The 21,876-nt window shown below is 45.4% G+C and overlaps 1 protein-coding gene across 3 annotated transcripts in view; it reads right to left on the reverse strand.

Moving 5' to 3' along the window:
- LOC139264387 (lysophosphatidylcholine acyltransferase 1-like) overlaps positions 1–21,876 on the reverse strand; it is a 312,596-nt gene that overhangs the window by 115,444 nt on the left and 175,276 nt on the right. The gene's annotated exons all lie outside the window — the stretch shown is intronic.

Consider the following 21,876-nt stretch of genomic DNA (forward strand, 5'->3'; position numbering starts at 1 on the left):
AAAAGTGGGATTAGGCTAGATAGCGGACACGATGGACCGAAATGGCCTCCTTCCATGTTGTAAATTTCTTTGATTCTATGGGATGTGGGTGTCGCTGGCAAGGCCAGCAATTATTGCCCATCCCGAATTGCCCTGACATGAGTGGCTTTCGAGGCACTGCAGAGGGCAGTTAAGTCAACCTCATTGCTGTGGGTCTGGAGTCACATATCGGTAAGACCGGGCAAGGACGGTAGATTTCCTTCCCTAAAGAACATTAGTGAACCAGATGTTTTTTTTTAAAAAGACAACCTGGTAGTTACATCGGGCTCAAAATTGGCCAACCCCGTTTTTCGGAGCACTCACCGGAGATGCGTGCCTTTTCTGCATTGAAAAGTGTTACCAAAAAAAAATTAAAAATCGGTTCCCACTTTGGACGCTGTCCGGCCTCTCCTGGGTCTTCGCGCAGCGTGACCAGTCGGGTCGGGGGCAGAGTCAGCATCCCGCGCTGAAAACAGTGCCGGGACGTCTGCATATGCGCGTTGGAGTGTGTGTGCATGTGCGGTAGCTCCTGCCCCCAGCCTCTCAGTGAGCATGTTACAGCGTGGGACCCTCATCATCATCATCATCATAATACCAGCTGCTGGTGCGTCCTGCCCCTATCCCAGGCCGAGTGACCTACTGCAGAGGCCAGCCCGCTGCCTTCCCGGGCTGAAGATGAAGGTAGGATAGGACTGACTTACTTCTATTTTTTGAAAGAATTATGTAAATATGTTTTGTCTCTTGCGAATAGTGGTGACCATCTGTCAAGTCTACCTACCTGGTGCTATTGTAAAAGAAGAACATAAGTGACGGAGGAACACAGAGAATTTCTTATTTATTGAAGTAGACTTTTAGATAATATGGCTCAATTTTGGCGCAGTATTATCATTGCAAACAAATAGTTGTTTAAATTAGTTGAGAGATTAGGGCAATTTAATTCAACTATCTTTTACTACTTTTATTTTTGTAGTTTAAGCTTCCATGAATGCTTCTGTTGTATAGTAAATTAACTTTGTGAAGTTTGTCATATGATGTCCTGTATAGCTGTTTGATCCTATTCACATTCTTTAGTCAAATCATTAAGTTCTGTTGGCCTCCGATATACCTACCTGCACTGATTTCTTAACTCTCCGTAAGGATTTTCACAAGCGGCCACAAGTGACCACATACGCTGGCCTAAGTTAGTTTGGAGTAACTATCAGCTGGCCAAAGTGGCCTAAATGGTCAAAACGGGCGTAGGTGGCTGGTAACAACCCCTTTTGGAAAAAAAAACGAAACTAAAAAAATCCTAACTAACTCACTCACACTGCCGCAAATTAAATGTGCAAAATGTGGATTTTTAAAATACTCCAGAAAAAGCAAGTTGCTCCAAAAAATAAAACGGAGCAACTCCTGGCCAATTTTGAGCCCATAGTCACCATTCTTGATACTTTTTAATTCCAGATTTATTTATTAACTGAATTTAAATTCCCCAGCTGCCATGGGTAGCTAAAGTAAATGTTGGTCCCTTAGAGGACGAGACCGGGGAATTAGTAATGGGGAATATGGAGATGGCAGAAACTCTGAACAAATATTGTGTGTCAGTCTTTACGGTAGAGGACATTAAAAATATCCCAAGTGATAGTCAAAGGGCTATAGAGGAGGAGGAACTTAACACAATCACTAAGGAGGTGGTACTCAGTAAGATAATGGGACTAAAGGCAGATAAATCCCCTTGACCTGATGGCTTGCATCCTAAGGTCTTAAGAGAAGTAGTGGATGCATTGGTTGTAATTTACCAAAATTCCCTGGATTCTGAGGAAGTCACAGCAGATTGGAAAACTGCAAATGTAACGCCCCTATTTAAAATTGGAGGCAGACAAAAAGCAGGAAACTATAGACCAGTTAGCCGAACATCTGTGGTTGGGAAGATGTTGGGAGTCCATTATTAAAGAAGCAGTAGCAGGACATTTGGAAAAATATAATTCAGTCAGGCAGAGTCAGCATGGATTTATGAAAGGGAAGTCATGTTCGACAAATTTGCTATGTAACGAGCAGGGTGGATAAAGGGAACCCAGTGGATGTGGTGTATTTGGACTTCCAGAAGGCATTTGACAAGGTGCCACATAAAAGGTTACTGCACAAGATAAAAGTTCACGGGGTTGGGGGTAATATATTGGCATGGATAGAGAATTGGCTAACAGAAAACAGAGTTGGGATAAATGGTTCATTTTCGGGTTGGCAATCAGTAACTAGTGGGGTGCCGCAGGGGTCAGTGCTGGGACCCCAACTGTTTACAATCTATATTAATGACTTGGAAGAAGGGACCGAGTGTAACGTAGCCAAGTTTGCTGACGATACAAAGATGGGGGGGGGGGGGGGGGGGGGGAGGGGAAAGCAATGTGTGAGGAGGACACAAAACACCTGCAAAAGGACAGACAGGCTAAGTGAGTGAGCAAAAATTTGGCAGATGGATTATAATGGTGGAAAGTGAGAGGTTATGCACTTTGGAAGAAAAAAAATCAAAGCAAGTTATTATTTAAATGGAGAAAAATTGCAAAGTGCTACAGTACAGCGGGACCTTGGGGTACTTGTGCATTAAGCACAGAAAGGTTAGCATGCAGGTACAGCAAGTGATCAGGAAGGCCAATGGAATCTTGGCCTTTATTGCAAAGGGGATGGAGTATAAAAGCAAGGAAGTCTTGCTACAGTTATATATTGGTGAGGCCACACCTGGAAAACTGCATGCAGTTTTGGCTTCCATATTTAAGAAAGGATATACTTACTTTGGAGGCAAGTTCAGAGAAGGTTCACTTGGTTGATTCCAGAGATGAGGGAATTGACTTATGAGGAAAGGTTGAGTAGGTTGGGCCTCTACTCATTGGAATTCAGAAGAATGAGAGGTGATCTTATCGAAATGTATAAGATTATGAAAGGGCTTGACAAGGTGGATGCAGAAAGGATGTTTCCACTAATAGGGGAGACTAGAACTAGGGGGAAAAATCTTAGAATAAGGGGCCACCCATTTAAAACTGAGATGAGGAGGAATTTCTTCTGAGGGTTGCAAATCTGTGGAATTTGCTGCTTCAGAGGGCTGTAGAAGCTGGGTCATTGAATAAATTTAAGACAGGGATAGACAGTTTCTTAACCGATAAAGGAATAAGGGGTTATGGGGAGCGGGCAGGGTAGTGGACCTGAGTCCATGATCGGATCAGCCATGATTGTATTAAATGGCAGAGCAGTCTCGAGGGGCCATATGGCCTACTCCTGCTCCTATTTCGTATATACTTGTGTTATTTGAACATGTCTTCAGACCACTAATCTAGGCCTCTGGATTACTAGTCCATTAACATAACCATTATGCTACCATTCCCTTGAACTTCGCTATTCTTTTTATGCAGTCTGTGAGACAAGCACATGATGAGTTTAAAACAGCTTTCTGCTGAGCATGGGTTGTAAAAGGATTTCAAAGCAAAGGATATCTTCAAAATAGTAGAATGTGTAAGCATCATTCAGCCATATCTGATGTGTCAACTTGATCTCTCTGTTTGTAGTAATGAAATAGATGGGAAGGGTTTTATTGCAGCAATAAAACAATTAGAAGAGTTGAGTGCCTGGTTGTTTAGTTTATGTTGTTATTCTGTTGGCCTTTATATGTATCTTTGAAGGTACCATGATATATTGATAGCATGCATGGAATGTAGTGATCAAAGGTAAAAATTTGTACAAGAAATGTAAGGGAACATTGTTCAGCTGCTCACACTGGAATCGGATAGTGTGATGTCTCAACAGCAGCTCGCTCATACTGGAATGGTGTAGTATGAAAAGACCTGAGTTCTCATACTGCTTTTGGTTAGTTCGAAAAGTTTAGTGCACTCATACTGGTTGTGGAAAGTATGAGGTTTCAACGAAGACCTGAAACTACATTACTACAACGGAGTGTGTGTAATCTGACGTTTTAAAGTAACAAAACAAAAAAGAAGAAACAGTCCAACATCTTGTACTCGCGGCAAGGGCAAGGGCAAGGGGGGGGGGGGGGGGTGCGGGGGGAGAGGAAGGAGGTCACAGAGGCAATTACTGTGGCAGATGTGGGAGGGGATTACTGCAGAGGTCACAGCCTGGAGTACTTCCCCCAGGATACTGCTCAACTGCCACAAAACATTAATGATTTAACACGAGCGGTCAAGGCAAGATCCCATCTCACAAACACACTTCTCAATAACTGCTCCACTACCAGCATTACAGACTTAACATACTTCATCCACCATCTAACTATACACTAGCATCTAACATTCACACATCCCACACTATTTGCATCCTTCATGTGCACTACTCACTCCTCAGACACGTCTCACAGCTCTTCAAACATGTGAGTCATCTCACACAAATATACGTGCCAATACACTCATTCACAATCACCAATCTTTGTCTTCCAGGATAAGATAGCACATAACATGCGCCAGTAGGACTTGACTGCGGAAGGAAAGCACAACTCCATATCACTCCCCTTGAGGAGGCAGTGCTGGTGGTGATTGGGCAAACACCATAGCCACAGGCAGAGCAGAAGACATATCGCCAAGAGGTATGTGGCCACTCCAGTTTCCTTACATATCCACAACTATTCCTGATCCCTAAACCTATCCTCACTCACAAGCTCTCTATGGTCTGATCACACACATACTCCTATAGTGGCCACACATGCTGCAGCCTAACCCTTCCAGCTTTATCATTGCAGCCTCCCAGGAACAAGATCAGCTTGCCCCTTGGGAGGAATTGGGAGCGAAAGAGCCACCTCGACACCCCCCCACCCCCCCCAACCACAGAGAGAGGAGAGCGAGGAATAAAGCACTGCATCAATCACTATCACTGTCGTAGGAACCACTCAGAGACCGTCACACACTGTGTAACTTTGAGGCTACGGTAGAATGGAATCATCACAGTAGGACGCATTGAGCACCAGTAGGCAGCCAGGTTGAAGGGACATCACATAGGTGCCATCTTGTCAGGTGGCCAGGTCACATACCAATACTGCAAATGCTGCAAATACGAAATAAAAACAGAAAATGCTGGAAATACATAGCAGGTCAAACAGCTTGTGGGGAGAGAAACAGGGTTAATGTTTCAGGTTGATGACCTTTTATTAGAACTGGAAAAAAGTTAGCGATGTAACAAGTTTTAAGCAAGTAGAGGGGCAGGGAAGTGGAGGTGGGGAGAGGAAAGAAAAAAGGGAAGGTCTGTATCGGGTGGAAGGGGTAGGAGTAACAAAAGGATTGATGGTGCAAGGCAAAAGGGAATGGTAACGGGACAATAAAACAAAAGATAGGTCAAGCTGAAAATACCAAAAGTAGAATCATTACCAGCAACTGCTATCTGCAAAAATGGGAGCAGTGGTTATGATCTGAAATTGTTGAACTCAATGTTGAGTCCGGAAGGCTGTAAAGTGCCTAATCGAAAGATGAGATGCTGTTCCTATAGCTTCCGTTGAGCTTCATTCGAACAATGCAGGTGGCCGAGGACACAAAAGTCAGAGTGGGAGCAGAGAATTAAAGTGACAAGTGACCGGAAGCTCAGGTCACGCTTGCAGACTTAACTGAGGTGTTCTACATTGGGAACACCAATCTATTTTTGGTGTTCCCAATGTAGAGACAGACCACCGCATCGTGAGCAGCGAATACAGTATGCTAAATTGAAAGTACAACAAGTAAATCACTTTCACCTGGAAGCAGTGTTTGGGGTCCTGGACAGTGGGAAGGAAGGAGGTAAAAAGGCAGGCGTTGCATCTTTTGCACTTGCATTGGAAGGTGCCGTGGGAAGGGGAGGGAGTGTTGGAGGTGATGGAATAATGAACCAGGATGTCACGGAGGTAATGGTCCATTCAGAATGCTGAAATGATGCTGGCATCATACAGGAGGGGGGGGGGGGGGTGGAAATGTATTTTTATCTAAGCTGATACCATACGGTATTTGTGTGCTCTTTGCAATATATATATAACAAAATGGAGTCCTGGCCCTTCCAGAACTTTCTGCATTTTAGCAGTTAGCTTGCATAAACAGCTAAACCTGGTTTGAGATGGCTGATGACCATCAGACAGCTAGGAGACAAGTCATGCTGAGACAAGTACCCTCCCCATGGTGCTCTCCTATTGTCTACACGACAGGAGTTCCATGTCACCCCACCCTTATCTTCTAGACTCAAACCACCAGCCATTATCTCTTGTAGAGACCTCATCCATTTGATGCAAACAGATAAACTGACCAGGAAATTGAACAATCCTGACGCAATACAAGACAGGTGATAGCCCATTACCTCATTCTCATGGAGTAATGGCCGGCTGGCCAACTGATAACCCTGACAAAAGGAAATATCAGTAAACCATGTCAGGACCAGGATATAGTAATTAACTCTATCTGTATTCACTGACTGTGAGACAGAGCAATGCACAGGGAGAGGCCATAACTTGGGTTTTACTGTATAAATATCTTGTGAAACTGTACCATTGCGGAGGTGTTCACTTAGCCCTTGACTGAGTGTAACCTGCCCCTTGCTAGCAAGCGAATTTTTAGAAACTTCTGCCGGAGCTGTAAGTGTCGGAGGTCGAGATTTCGACAGTTACTTCTTGGAGGTTCCACCGAGATGCATACTCTCTGGATACAGGCATAGTGCCTCTCCAGTGAAAGGCTTCAGTGGCCAAACAAGGTGAGCCTTTTGCTCACAAGAGGTTTCTTCACTGTTGAATCGCATATGTAATCTGTTGTCCACAGGGGAGATACTGCAATTTACAAGACTCGACATTTAAAAGCTAAAGGTATTTTTTATAACCATTTCTTTCTCAGCTCGCCAGCAGAAGAGAACAGGTTCTGGAAAAATCGCGAAACAGCTCGGGGAAGGTTTCAGTAGGTAAGGGAGCGTTAGTCGATCGAAAAGGGTTCCTGGTTCTTATGTGATAAGATTTTTATTGTTTTTAATTCGGAAGGGGTTCTTATGTGATAAGAGTAGAGAAAAAAAAAAGAAAGCGCAATCGATCAAAGGTTCTTATGTGATAAGAGTTTGGGTATGGAACCATAAGTTTTAGCAGGTTTTTATTAGGATAAGTTAAGGACGCGGTCTGTAGTGGCGTACAACGCAGACTGAGAATATTGTTTGTTGTCCTTGTTATACTGTTGTGTGCAATACCTTTGTGAGAGATTGCCATTAGAGAAACGGGAAGAGTCACTAGGGAAAATTGTGATTCGGGGAAAAAAAAAAACACAAGGATTGATTAAGAAAAGAAACAGTAACTGATTGATCAACTGCGGTTGGTTCGTGCCAACATATCTCACACACCCAGACTGAGCCCGAATTAAGAGCCTTTTCAGGCCACGTAACGGCCAGGAGAAGTGGGCGTAGAGAACTCGGTTGGCCGAAAGGATTGTGAGATCAGAAACTGTGATTAAAACACCACAAAAGGCACACCAGCCTATGTCATGCTCCAGAATTGTGGTCAGTCTTCAATTGACCAAAGAAACAAAAACGGTAAAGTGGACTAAGGGTGAAAACAGGCCATTTCCACCCGATGGTTAATTTAATTTAGAGAGAACAACATGTCTAGAGGAGTGTCTTATAAACAGAGATCCAGGTAGAAGAGAAAAAAAAATGAAAGTAATAGAAAAGGCCTGGGTTCCGATTCTTCAAGCCCATGTAAAATTAACAGAGGAAGTAAATCAAATGTAAAATTTAAAAAAAAAGAGAACCTGAAAGTGACTTATGGATTCAAAAAAAAAAATAAAGCTAAAAAAAAGCTTTATTGAATGGAGAGACACTTTTGTGAATGTCTTGTCTTTGAATGAGAGTGCTTCTGTGTTTTTTTCCTTGTGTCTGGAAACCTGTTTGGAAAGGTTGTGGAGCTGCCTGTTTGTTTTAGCTCCACCCACTTTTTCAAACAAAGTGAAGTTTTTTAACCCTTCATAGGGAAGTTTAAGACATTTTAAGTTAGAAGCGCAGGTGTGGATTTATTCGGATGAGAGGTTACGGAGCTAGGAAATGCACAAAGGATAGGTTTGTTGAGACATGGTCCCGGTGGTTAAAAGTTGTAATGCCTTTTTTTAAAAAAAGCCTTTGTGGGTCTCTCGAGGTGCAGGCTGGGGGAGTACATTCTCATTGTCCTTGGTGTAAAATCTTGGTACAAAAGCTTCTAGCTCAGTAAGAGGATTTTTTTTAGATAAAGAGTGGCAGTACAATATTTGAATTGGGATTTTGAGATATTTCAGGTGATCTCCTTGATCAACATTTTGGGTGTATTGGAAAAATCTTGGGTTTGGAAGCCTTTTAATAAGATTAGAAAACAAGTACTTTACATTCTGTGATCTGTGAATCACTATAAGCATAAATGAGAAGTCCGTGTAACACACAGATTCATCCAGTTCAGAAGCCCACACAAATGGAGGTTTGTCCAAGACCTACGAGCTGTGAATGAATCTACTATATTCTCACAATGCTTAAAGAAGGATTTGGAATGAAGTATCCCGGAATGCTTTCCAGAGTCTTAAGCAGCCCCTCACTTCAGCACCAGCCTTGGGATTACCAGATTACACTAAGCTATTCAACTTATTTGTGCACCACAAAATCGGGTTTTGCACAATCTGTTTTGACTCAGTTACATGGGGACAGGCAGCGACCGGTAGCGTATTTCAGTACCCAACTAGACCCCGTGGCACGCGGACTACCAGGATGTCTTCCTTCGTTGGCAGCAGCTTATTATGCTATGCAACAGGCTCAGACAATAACTCTAAATCATCAGACCATTTTGTATATCCCACACTCTGTCGAGATTTTTTTACTTACTAAATGTGCCACCTAACACCTAACCTCTGCAAGAACCACTAAATATGAAGTCGAACTGTTATCAAATCCGAACTTTATCAAAAGATGCACTACCTTAAATCCAGCCACTCTACTCCCCACGGAAGAAGACGGCGAACCCCATTCATGTGAAATGGTAACCGAATTAGTGACTAAACCACATATCAATCTAACAGATGTACCAATTTGTAACCCTGATCTAGTGTACTATGTTGACGGATCAGCCCTACGAAATGATAGGGGCCAACCTAGAGCGGCTTATGCAACTGTAACTCAGTTTAATGTTGTCGAAACAGCCTCTCTTCCAGACTCCTTTTCAGCCCAACAAGCCGAATTGTTTGCGTTAACTCGAGCCTGTATTCTGGCTGAAGGACACACAGTTAATATCTACAGACTCCAGCTTTCATTCACAGGTAAAGGAAGCCCAAGTCAAGCCAGCGGAAGGGAAGTGTCATAACCTGGAGCCAGGGGAATTCGTTTACATCAAGATTTTTAAAAGAAAAAGCAGTCTACAGCCAAGATTCGAAGGACCATACCAGGTCTTGCTGGCGACCAATACTGCAATCAAGGTAAAGGAAAGACCAACATGGATTCACGCATCCCATTGCAAATGGGCACCCGACCAGGAGAAAGGGAAGAAGGAATCAGAGGAACAGTAAAAGGAAGACTGAATAAGGAACTGTATGGACTATGGGGACTGATGGTGCTGGGCTTGACAGGGTTTTACTTCGCATTATTGATTACACCAGGGGTACAGACCCGCCACCGAAGGGAATTGCACGTAAACGTATTTATGGCGCTGAGTCATAGGTATGTTCACGAAAGAAACTTGTCAAGTTGTTGGATATGTTCCCATGTGCCTGTCCACTCCAAAGGGGTATTCCCCTGAGATCTGTCCCCTTTAACGAATCAGAAATGGTAGAATGGTTGACAGTGCAAAATAGGACAAACCTAACTAAGGGGCCAGAAACGAAGGAGCAAACAGAATGGAGGTCGGCAGGGTATAAACTTACAGCCTTCCAGGGATGGTACTAGCCCAATTATGATAATAACCATCAGCCTCCCTTCCTAAGCATTACTCCCAGAATAGGAAATCCTGAAGGTATAATATGCCTAGTGAGTAATGAGACTAAAGGACCAGAAATGGGACGCAGCAAGTGTTCCCAAATGACTAAATAGCAAGCCACAACTAATCCCACTGAGAGAAAGATAGCAACCGTTGGCTGGACAACGATCCATAACAAAGCTCCAGGTAAAGGATGGGAAGGTGAGACCACTCGAGTAGGGATAGTGCGAAAGGACCAGGAGCTGACGTCCTATAATTGCACCGATTTTATTTGTGGCCATAAAGCCTACCCATGGTTACCAGCCAACTGGACAGGGTCTTGTACTTAGGATATGTGGTACCCTTTATCAGATCAATAAAGACTCTAAGGGAGGCCTATGGAAGTCACAGATTTAAACGGGATTTGACGTGGCTAAACGGAATATTCAAGGTAATGGTGCCACCCTATGGAATAGCATCGACCGAATGGCAGTTACAGGAACTGGCTAACTTAGTCAAATCAGTAGCCAACGCAACTTCCCAAGCCTTTGAAGGGATAAATGACGAAATGGTAGCTATTCGAACAGTGGCTCTCCAAAATCGTATGGCCATAGATTATCTCCTAGCCAAGGAGGGAGGGACATGCGCATTAATAGGTGAAGAATGCTGTACGTATATCCCAGATAAATCAGAAGATATCGGCAGTCTAGCTGAAAACATCAGGAAAAAGGTAATAGAGTATAAACAGACAGTTGGCCAGGACGGTATCACCTTGTGGGGTTGGGCATCGGGATGGTTGGGATCCCTAGGGAAACCTGTGGGACAGGGTTTGATCATATTCCTGCTGATAGCCTTCGCCCTGTATCTATTATTTGTCGTCGTTAAGTGTTGCTGTGCCAGGGTGGGAGAAACGATGTTACCTACCGAGACCACGGCTAGAGTTATGGTAGCAACAACTGCTGAAGGCTCTTGTGTGGAAATGGAAATGGAGAGACTGTACAAGATCAGAATGGATTGAGTTGTCCTTGTGAAGGACAAAATGGGGGAATGTGGAAATTTATTTTTATCTAAGCTGATACCATACTGTATTTGTGTGCCCTTTGCAATATATATATAACAAAATGGAGTCCTGGCCCTTCCAGAACTTTCTGCATTTTAGCAGTCAGCTTGCATAAACAGCTAAACCTGGTTTGAGATGGCTGATGGCCATCAGACAGCTAGGAGACAAGTCATGCTGAGACAAGTATCCCCCCCCCCCCCCCATGGTGCTTTCCTATTGTCTACACGACAGGAGTTCCATGTCACCCCACTCTTATCTTCTAGACTCAAACCACCAGCCATTATCTCTTGTAGAGACCTCATCCATTTGATGCAAACAGATAAACTGACCAGGAAATTGAACAATTCTGACGCAATACAAGACAGGTGATAGCCCATTACCTCATTCTCATGGAGTAATGGCCGGCTGGCCAACTGATAACCCTGACAAAAGGAAATATCAGTAAACCATGTCAGGACCAGGATATAGTAATTAACTCTATCTGTATTCACTGACTGTGAGACAGAGCAATACACAGGGAGAGGCCATAACTTGGGTTTTACTGTATAAATATCTTGTGAAACTGTACCATTGCGGAGGTGTTCACTTAGCCCTTGACTGAGTGTAACCTGCCCCTTGCTAGCAAGCGAATTTTTAGAAACTTCTGCCGGAGCTGTAAGTGTCGGAGTCATTCTTTTCGGAGGTCGAGATTTCGACGGGGGGGGGAATGGAGGATGATGATCCGTTGAATGTGGAGGCTGGTGCGGTGAAAGGTGAGGACAAGGGGAACCCTAATGTGGTTCTGGGAGGGAGGGTAAGGGGTAAGAGCAGAAGTGTAGGAAATTGGACAGACACGGTCTGCATTCATGCTCCCTCTTCCACCACTGCCCCTGCAGTTACCCGTCAGCCAGGTGGTCCAGACTGCTCAAGCCCATGCTGAGATGGTACAATCTGAGGCGGGCCATTGTGGCTCACAGCCTCTCGAGAGATTTGCAGGAGGACATCTGAACTGCCCAGCTCTGATTCTCAGCAGCCATCCACCTCATGTGCTGCTGTACTCTGGATGCACTTGAGAAGCACCAGAGTACGTAAGAGCACTTATAGGTAGCCAAAGGTTAAGCACCAATGTTCCCTTCAAGTTGCCCGGCCCCCAAAAAATTAGAGGGAACATTGATAAGTACCAGGGTGAATAGTGTAATATTTGTAAATGCTGTTGTTTGTTCTAATGTTTGTTTTGGTATAGATAAAGACTGATTATGGTAATTGGGTAAAGGTGGAATCAGTGGTTGTCTTAATTGTGTTCTTCACGAGGAAAGGCTCAAAACGATTAAGAACATAAGAAATAGGAGCAGGATTATGCGATTTGGCCCATCGAGCCTGCTCCACCATTCAATAAGATCATGGCTGATCTGATCATGGACTCAGTTCCACTTCCTCGCCCGCTCCCCATAACCCCTTTATTCCCTTATCACTCAAAAAATCTGTTTATCTCCGTCGTAAATATATTCAATGACCCAACCTCTACAGCTCTGTGGGGCAGAGAATTCCATAGATTTACAATCCCCAGAGAAGAAATTCCTCCTTATCTCAGTTTTAAATTGGCGGCCCCTTATTCTGAGACTATGTCCCCTAGGACTCAATTTTACCCGGTCATTTGCGCAGTTTTTTTTTGGTGCGCAATTTTTTGCGCCGTATTTATCCCCCCCACCCCCCCGTTTCCCCGTGATCTGCGCCAGCGTAACTGACTTAGTTATAATTTTTCTAGGCCTTTTTTTTTTAAAAAAACATTCCCTCATGTCTGCGCCGTTTTTACATTTTTTTCGCAGTTTGGCCAACATTTTTCCTCCTAGGTCAGCGTATCTGGCCACTCCCGAAAAACCTCCTTACACTTAAGAAAACCAGCGCACATTGACAAATCAGCACTGAAAGATGCCATTGTTTTTAAATCGAAGATTTTGGAGGGAGTCAACACGGTCAAAATCAATAATAATGTTCAACTTTTTTTTAAACCTGTGAACGTAGTAAATGTAAATTTGTTGGATTTCATAAGTTCTCTCTTTTTTTTTATACTCATTCACATGCCACCACCGAACGTCTTGAAGCAGGGCTGGAGGGTCATAGCTTATGAATCAGCCTCGCACCCGGACACAGGGGCTTGGGTAGAAAACAAGCCATGTGGGGCAAGGGCAGGGGCGGGGAGAAAGAGAGAGAGAGAGAGAGCGCGAGGTGCCAATCGGAAGGCTTTGAGCCTGGGGAGCAAGATACCGATCGGAAGCCTTCTGCACGAGGCCAGGGAGCGAGGTGCTGATCAGAAGGCTTCTGAAGACTGCAATGAGTGGGGGTTGGAGGGGTGGGACAAAGAGAGAGATGGGGAGAAGTCACAAGACTGCAATTAGTTTAGGGGGGGGGTGGGTGGGGGGTGGGGAGAAAAGAGAGGAGAAGTCACAAGATCTTGGGTGTGGTCCATCCATGCAGACTTTGGTGGCGAGAGAGAACTGCAAACCTGTCCTGCCTGCTTTCCTGCAGTTTTGAGCTTCTTTCAAAGGTTAAATTTAAGTACGGGGGCAATACTGACAATACTTTGTGCGAGCCTTCTGCATCATGGTGCTGCGTAAGAGACAATTGATTCGGCGTCATCGCATCAGGAACATCAGAGCCCGTAGGGTGCTGGGCAGGAGGCCTTACCCACCACATGCGTTCGTACCTCCACCCGAGTGATGCAGACTGTGTCAGAAGGCTGCGTTTCCGCAAAGAAGTTGTAACTGAGATTTGAGAGTTGATCAACCAGACCTGCAACCTAGAAGCATCAGGAGAACTGCTTTGTCAGTTGAAGTGAAGGTTACAGCTGCACTTTCATTCCATGCCTCCGGTTCGTTTCAAGCTACAACTGGGAATGTGCACGCCATCTCGCAACATGCAACACATGTCTGCATTTGCCAGGTGATGGCTGCACTGTATGCGCAGAGGAATTACTTCATAAAGTTCCCCATGACCGCCCAAGCAATCCATGACAGGGCTGTGGGCTCTCCAGGATTGCTGGCTTCCCAAAGGTACAGGGCTGCATAGGATTGTACCAACATCGCCTTGCGAGCACCTTTAGGGGATTCTGAGATATACAGGAACAGAAAAGGTTTCCACTCCATTACTGTACAGCTCGTGTGTGACAACATGCATCATATCATGTCAGTCAATGTAAGATACCCTGGGAGCACCCATGATGCGTTCATCCTACGCGAGAGCGTTATATCTGACATGTTTCAGCAGCAGCCAGAAGGGCAGAGCTGGCTACTGGGAGACAAAGGGTACGGCCTCGCCACCTGGCTCATGACACCCCTACGTGTAACCCGGATGGAAGTTGACCGTGAATACAACATGTCGCACATTGCGATGCGCAGCATCATTGAGAGGACCATTGGCATCTTGAAGCAGCGTTTCCGATGCCTGGACCATTCCGGAGGCTACTTGCTGTACCCCCCCTGAGATTGTCGGTCAGTTCAATGTTATGTGCTGCATAACTTAGCCATCATGAGGCAGCAGCACCTGGTAGTGGAAGATCCACTTGCGGTGAGAGTGGCTGATGATAATGATGTGGAAGATGCAGATGACGAGCAGGAGGACGGGATTGCTCGAGCCTTGCGCTAGCAGCTCATCCGTGAACGCTTTACTGATGCCCAAGGGCTCAGCGACAACTATTCCACATGGCCCATGTTTACTGTTTGGAGCTGTTCTGTAATATTGTGTTGTTAATGGAACATGAGTCAGTTTTAATGTAAAATATATTTTATTCAAAAGTTTAACAAACAGTTCTTTTGTACTTAACTTAAAAGTAAAGTTTGATACAAGAATAATTTTATTTAAGATCACTCTTTAAGATCACAAAAAAAATCACTTACAAACTTTTAAACTTGTAAATTTACATAACTTACAAAAAACATTTAATTTGAGAACAGTTACAACAAGTAACAACATAAACAACAGCAGCAAAGAAAGGCCGCACACACCCATCTCTCCTCTACCTTAGTCTAAGACTTGGTCTTGGACTTTCCGCCACCCCGGTGGCGCAGTGTTTCTGGGCTTGATACCAAGCTTATTCTTTCTAACATCTCGGGTTCTGCACAACTGTTGAGGGGTGGGGGCGGGGGGGAATGTCAGCGGCAAGTTGGAGGGCCCGGCTTTGGGCACTTCAGAGGCTGGTGTGGGGATTGGAGTGGGAGTAACAGTTGATCAGTTGATTCTGTCAACGGGCACGGGATCGGGGCATATTCCTTTATTGCAGCAGCTAACTCCAACATGTCGTCCCTCATGCGCCCTGACAATATCTCAACGACCTGCAACATTCCCTTCATGGTCTGTGACGTGGTTTGCACTACCTCTGACATTCCCTCCCTCATGGCCACTATTCCTTCACTGATGGTCCCAGATATTGTTCCCATTTCTTGTGTCATTGCTGTTACTTCTCCCAACAGTCCCGCTACCTCATCACTCACCCCACTGATGGCATCCAGGAGTGATCGGGTAAGGTCAATGCTCTCCACACTCAATGACATCATCTGAACCACATCTGTTCAATCCTGCACCTCAGGGGAGCGCGGTTGAGCTCTCCTTCCCCTCCTCCCCATGGGTGTGCCTCGCTGCACCCCATCACTGGGACCCGCAACATCATCAGGGTTGGCCTCAGGTGCTGCAAAATGTAACAGAACAGAGACAAATGATTAGCAGCAGAGGAGGGGGTCAGGGTGGGTGGCATGAATAGGCTCACACATTGCAGGCCAAGCAGCAGAGTGATTTGAAGGACCACGATGAATTTGCAGGACTTACCCTTTCCCTTTCGTGTGGGCCCAGCTTGTGCAGTGGTGATTGCTTTTCTCCAGGCAGGACCCATCAAAGCAGTGACCCTCTCTTCCAAGGGTGTCAGTGGGTGCAGATTTGCTGGGCCTCCTCTTGTTTGAGTTCTTTCCCTTTTGTGTGCCACCTTCCTCTGCAAAGATGAAAGCCTAACATTTTAAAAAGAGGGTGTCTTTCTGCTGGGTGGGACATACAGATGGTCACATTTACAATTGCAATTCCATTGAATAAATGAAAATATTACTTACACTAATTACTTGACCAAGGTCCTGCCACTTCTTTTTACACTGGCCGCCAGATCTCATGGTGGTCACCATTGCACAATTAATCTTCTGCAACTTGGTTCCAACATTTCTTCATTTCTTTGGGTGGAACTTTTATGTGACCTCTGCTGGTGTCCAGCTCCTGCCATCTGTTCTTAATCACAGTAATTGTGCCTCCACTTCTTTCTGTAAGACATTATTGGTCCTTGCACCGCGTTGCATCCAGTACTGCTGCAGCTGCGATTTTTCCAATGCTCTCACACAGCACTCCTTCTCCCAGGCACAACTGGCTCTTTTAAAAATGGTCGATTGTCAACTCGGAGCTGTACTGCGCATGCGCGTCCATTGCAACAATTTCAGAAACCTAACTTTTTTTTCCGCGCATGCGCAGAAGGTGCGGCATTGATTTTCAGCGCAGACAGCAGTCTCTACCCCCGAGGCGGTGCCAAATTTGAATTATACATCGGGGAAACTTCGGCAAATTATTTCTGGCGCATTTCCAGCCTAGTAAAACGGGCATAACTCTGGCAATACGCCAGAAAACAGGCTTGGGGAAATTGAGCCCCTAGTTTTAGTTTCCCCTATCCTTTCTGCATCCACCTTGTCGAGCCCCCTCATTATCTTATATGTTTCGATAAGATCACCTCTCATTCTTCTGAACTACAATGAGTATAGGCCCAACCGACATTCACAACTCAACCCCATCTCCGGAATCAACCGAGTGAACCGTCTCTGAACAGCCTCCAAAAGCAAGTATATCCTTCCTTAAATACAGAGACCAAAACTAGGTGTGACCTTACCAATATCCTGTACCGTTGTTTCTCTGCTTTTATACTCCATCCCCCTTGCAATAAAGGCCAACATTCCATTTGCCTGCATACTCACTTTTTGTGTTTCATGCATAAGGACCTCCAGGTCAGGTCCCTCTGTACAGCACCACTTTGCAATTTCTCTCCATTTAAATTGCAATTTGATTTTCTATTTTTTCTGCCAAAGTGGATAACCTCACATTTTCCCACCTTATACTCCATCTGTCAAATTTTTGCCCACTCACTTAGCCCGTCTATACCCCTTTGCAGATTTTGTGTGTCCTCCTCACAATTTTCTTTCCCACCCATCTTTGTATCATCAGCGAATTTGGCTACATTACACTCAGTCCCTTCATCCAAGTCATTAATATAGATTTTAAATAGTTGAGGACACAGCACCGATCCCTGTGACACCCCACTCGTCGCTGTTTGCCAACTGGAAAATGACCCATTTATCCCGACACTCTGTTTTCTGCTAGTTAGCCAATCCTCTAGCCATGCTTATATATTACCCCCAACCCCGTGAACTTTTATCTTGTGCAGTAACCTTTTATGTGGCACCTTATCGAATGCCTTCTGGAAATCCAAATACACCACATCCACTGGTTCCCCCTTATCCACCCTGCTCGTTACATCCTCAAAGAAATCCAGCAAATTTATCAAACATGATTTCCCTTTCATAAAATCATGCTGACTCTGCTTGATTAAATTATGCTTTTCCCAGATGTCCCGTTACTGCTTCCTTAATAATGGACTCCAGCATTTTCCCCACGACAGATGTTAGGCTGGCTGGTCTATAGTTTCCTGCTTTTTGTCTGCCTCCTGATTGAATGCAGATTGTGGAACTCTTGATGGATCCTCAGTCCTGGAAAGTAAGTTAGGTAGAAACAATGCTTCAAAGTATAGTAGTGGAGGATGCTTCTCAAACGAGGTCTTCAACAAGCATCCCTCCCAGGTGCGGGCCGCCTACCTGGAAACCTCTGATGCTCCCCCTGGTCCCCCTGGTCCTCAAACTCTTCATGTGGCACCTGAGCTTGACCCTCTGGCACAACTGCTGGTGGTAGTGGCTGGTCTCTCATGATCACCAGATTGTGGAGCATTCAGCAAGTCACCACGAATCTGGAGACCTTCTTGACCAAGTACTGCAGGACACCTGCAGATGAGTCAAGGCATCTAAACCTCTGCTTGAGGACTCCAATAGTCTGCTCAATTATATTCCAGGTGGCAGAGTGGCTCTCATTGTATGAGTGTTCAGCTGGTGTCTGAGGCTCTCTCAGGAATCATGAGCCATGCCATCAGAAGGTATCCCTCGTCACCTAGTAGCCAGCCATGCACATTGCATTGTGGCTCAAACATTTGTAGGATAGATGACTGTCTCATTATAAAAGCATCATGGCTGATCCCTGCATGATGCGCTGCCACTGGTCGCACGAGCTGCACGTTGATGGAATGGAATCCCTTCCTGTTTCTAAACACCCGAGTTTAAATGAGGGGCTCGCAGGGCCACGTGTGCAGTCAATGGCTCCTGGACCATGGGTAATCCCGCAATCCTGTCAAATCAGAGAGTTCTCTGCCTCTGGTCTTCTGTGGCAATAGGGAATGATATATAGTCATTCCTCAGAGCGTATAGAGCCTGAGCAGCCTCCCTTACGTGGAAGTGCACAGAGGATTGTAATACGTGACTGATATCATCTGTGGCAGCCTAGAAGGTTCCAGTAGCATAGAATTTAAGTGTTACTGTGACCTTGACTGTCACAAGCATTGCAGTCCTGGCTGTGAATATAAGAATATAAGAAAATAGGAGCAGGAGTAGGCCATACAGCCCCTCAAGCCTGCTCCTCCATTCAATAAATTCATGGCTGATCTGATCTTGGCCTAAACTCCACTTTCCTGCCTGTTCCCCATAACTCTTGACTCCCCTATAGTTCCAAGAATCTGTCCATATATTCAATGACTTAGCCTGCACAGCTCTCTGGGGTAAAGAATTCCAAAGATTCACGACCCTCAGAGAAGAAATTCCTCCTCATCTCCATCTTAAATGGGTGACCCCTTATTCTGAAACAATGGAATGTTCTAGATTCCCCCATGAAGGAAAACATCATATCAGCATCTACCCTTATGTTTCAATAAGATCACCTCTCATTCTTCAAATAAAATTTACAGAAAAAATGTTGATGGTGTGTTGGCGAAGTCTCGACAAATGTCCCAGAATGTCTCCCGCAGTAATCAGTCGATCTCAATCAGCAAGTGAACAGTGAAAGCTGAACATGACTAAGTAGCGCTCACAATCCTCCTGTTTACTCCTGTTCAGCTGGTCGCTGTTAGGAGAGGTCGTTAATTGCAGCGATAGCCAGCAAAATTTCGCGCATCCCTTTTAGTAAGTGTTAGGAGTCAATTTAATTGCTAGAGCTGTAATCATCCTGCACCAAGATGGTGTCTTGCTCTAAAGGCTCTTTAGCGCCTAAATTACCAGCGCTACAGCGGGGAAAATAGCCCCCAGTATGTTTATCTTAGTGTGCTATTTCTGGCAACAGCCCCAACGACAGCAGCAGCACAGTAAAATAATTGACTGTTGCTGGAGGTTATGACAACCACAGAAAGACGTGGTGGTTTCTGCAGCACCTTTGTATGTAGTACTGCATCTAAAAGCAACAAACACTTGGCAATTAAAGGCAGCTATGTTTTCTGTGCATAGGCAAGTTAGGCGGTTAAGCCTACGCATGCAGGCAAAGAAAACTGCTTTGCACTTGATGGACTAAGTCCTTCCATAGTTTTTCACCATATTTATAAATAACTTGTGTAGGAATAGAAAGCCGTATATCGAGGTTTGCTGATGACACCATGTCAGATGGCATAGTAAGTAGTGTAGATGGGAGCAGAAAGTTGCAAAAGGACATTGATAAATTAAGTGAGTGGGCAAAACTGTGGCAGATGAAGTTCAACATGAGGTCGTGAAAGGTCATCCACTTTGAACCTAAGATGGATAAATACGAGCATTTTCTAAATGGTGAGAAGCTAGGAACTGTGGAGGGAGAGAGATTTAGGGGTCAATTTGTGCAAAAGTAATTAAAAAGGCTAATGGAATGTAAGCCTTCATCTCAAGGGGGCTGGAATACAAAGGGGTGGAAAGTTATGCTTCGGTTGAATAAAGCTTTGGTTAGAACACATCTGGAGTACTGCGTTCAGTTTTGGGCATTACACTTCAGGAAGGCTATATTGGCCTCGGAGGGGATGCAGCGCATATTCACCAGAATGATACCTAAAAGAGTAAAATTATGAGGACAGGTTGCATAGACAAGTGTTCGATTCCCGCGTCCCCACGGGCGACAAATTGATCCTCCTAGGTGATTTTAATGCCAGGGTCGGCAAAGACACAGCCCTCTGGGGAGGCGTGATTGGCAGCGAGGGGGTAGGGAAATCCAACTCCAACGGCACCCTACTCCTGACAAAATGACTGGAACATGAACACCTCATCGCTAACACCCTGTTGCGGCAGAGGGACAAGTACAAGGCATTGTGGCAACACCCTCGTTCCAAACACTGGCACCTGCTGGACTATGTCATCGTCCAAGCCAGGGATCGCAAGGATGTGCGCATCACCAGCGCCATGACAGGAGCCGACGACTGCTGGATAGACCATCGCCTAATCCGATCCGTCATCAATATTAATATAGCCCCAAAGCAGAGAGGACAGCAGAAGTAGTGCCGCAAAAAAGTTAATACCGGGGCACTTAAAGACCCAGCTAAGTGAGCCCTATACAGCCAGCACCTCACAGCCATTCTGGCATGTCTTGTTGATCCTGACATGCTCAATGCCCACTGCGCTTGGTCTGCCCTCCAGGCCTCCATAACCAGTGCCTGTGAAGAGACATTTGGTTACTCAACCAGAAAACACCAGGACTGGTTTGATGAAAACGATCAGGAGATCCAAGATCTAATAGATCGTAAGCGCAGAGCATTTCTGAGCCGCAAGCAGCAACCCAACTCGGGAGTTACAAAGCAATGTTACAGACGGCTCAAGGCTGAGGTCCAACAAAAAACCCGGGACCCAAAGAACAGATGGTGGATGGAGAAAGCACAGGTGATACAACAACTAGCCAACAGCCACGACACGTGACGATTCTTCATTGCAGTCAAGGCCACCAACGGTCCAAACTCCCAAGGCCCCACTCCACTTCTGGCCAATGGGGAAACACTCATCAAGGACACCGAGGCTGTCAGGGCCCGCTGGAAGGAGCACTTTGAAGATCATCTCAATCGAGACTCTGCCTTTGACCCGAGTGTTTCTCAACTCCATCCCGCAGCATGCAACCCGCCACCACCTCAGTGAAACCCCAACGCTGCACGAGGTAGGCAAAGCCGTAAAACAGCTTAAAAACAAGGCTATGGGAGCGGATGGAATCCCTGCTGAGGAGCTAAAATATGGCGGAGAGGCGCTGCTGGTGCGGATACACGACCTCATCTCTCTCACTTGGAGGGAGGAGAGCATGCTGGGAGATCTCAGAGATGCAGTGATCGTGTCCGTTTTTAAAAAGAGGAACAAATCCGACTGCGGCAACTACAGGGGAATCTCCCTGCTAATAACCACTGGGAAGGTCGTCGCTAGAGTTCTCCTCAACCGTCTTCTCTCTCGGAGTCACAGTGCGGATTTCGTCCCCTATGGAGACCAACGGACATGATCTTTGCAGCACGACAACTGCAGGAAAAATGTAGGGAGCAGCGCCAGCCCTTATACATGGCCTTTTTCGATCTTACAAAGGCCTTTGACACTGTCAACCGTGAGGGCTTATGGAGTGTCCTCCTCCATTTTGGATGCCCCCAAAAGTTTGTCAACATCTTTCGCCTGCTTCACGACGACATGCAGGCCGTGATCCTTACCAGCAGATCCATTATAGACCCATTCCACTTCCAGTCAAACAGGGTTGAGTCATCGCTCCAACCCTCTTCTCCATCTTCCACGCTGCCATGCTCCACCTCACTGTTGACAAGCTCCCCGCTGGAATGGAACTAAACTACAGATACAGTGGGAAGCTGTTTAAC

Source organism: Pristiophorus japonicus, chromosome 5 (genome assembly GCF_044704955.1).
Source record: "Pristiophorus japonicus isolate sPriJap1 chromosome 5, sPriJap1.hap1, whole genome shotgun sequence".
NCBI classification, from domain to species: Eukaryota; Metazoa; Chordata; class Chondrichthyes; family Pristiophoridae; genus Pristiophorus; species Pristiophorus japonicus.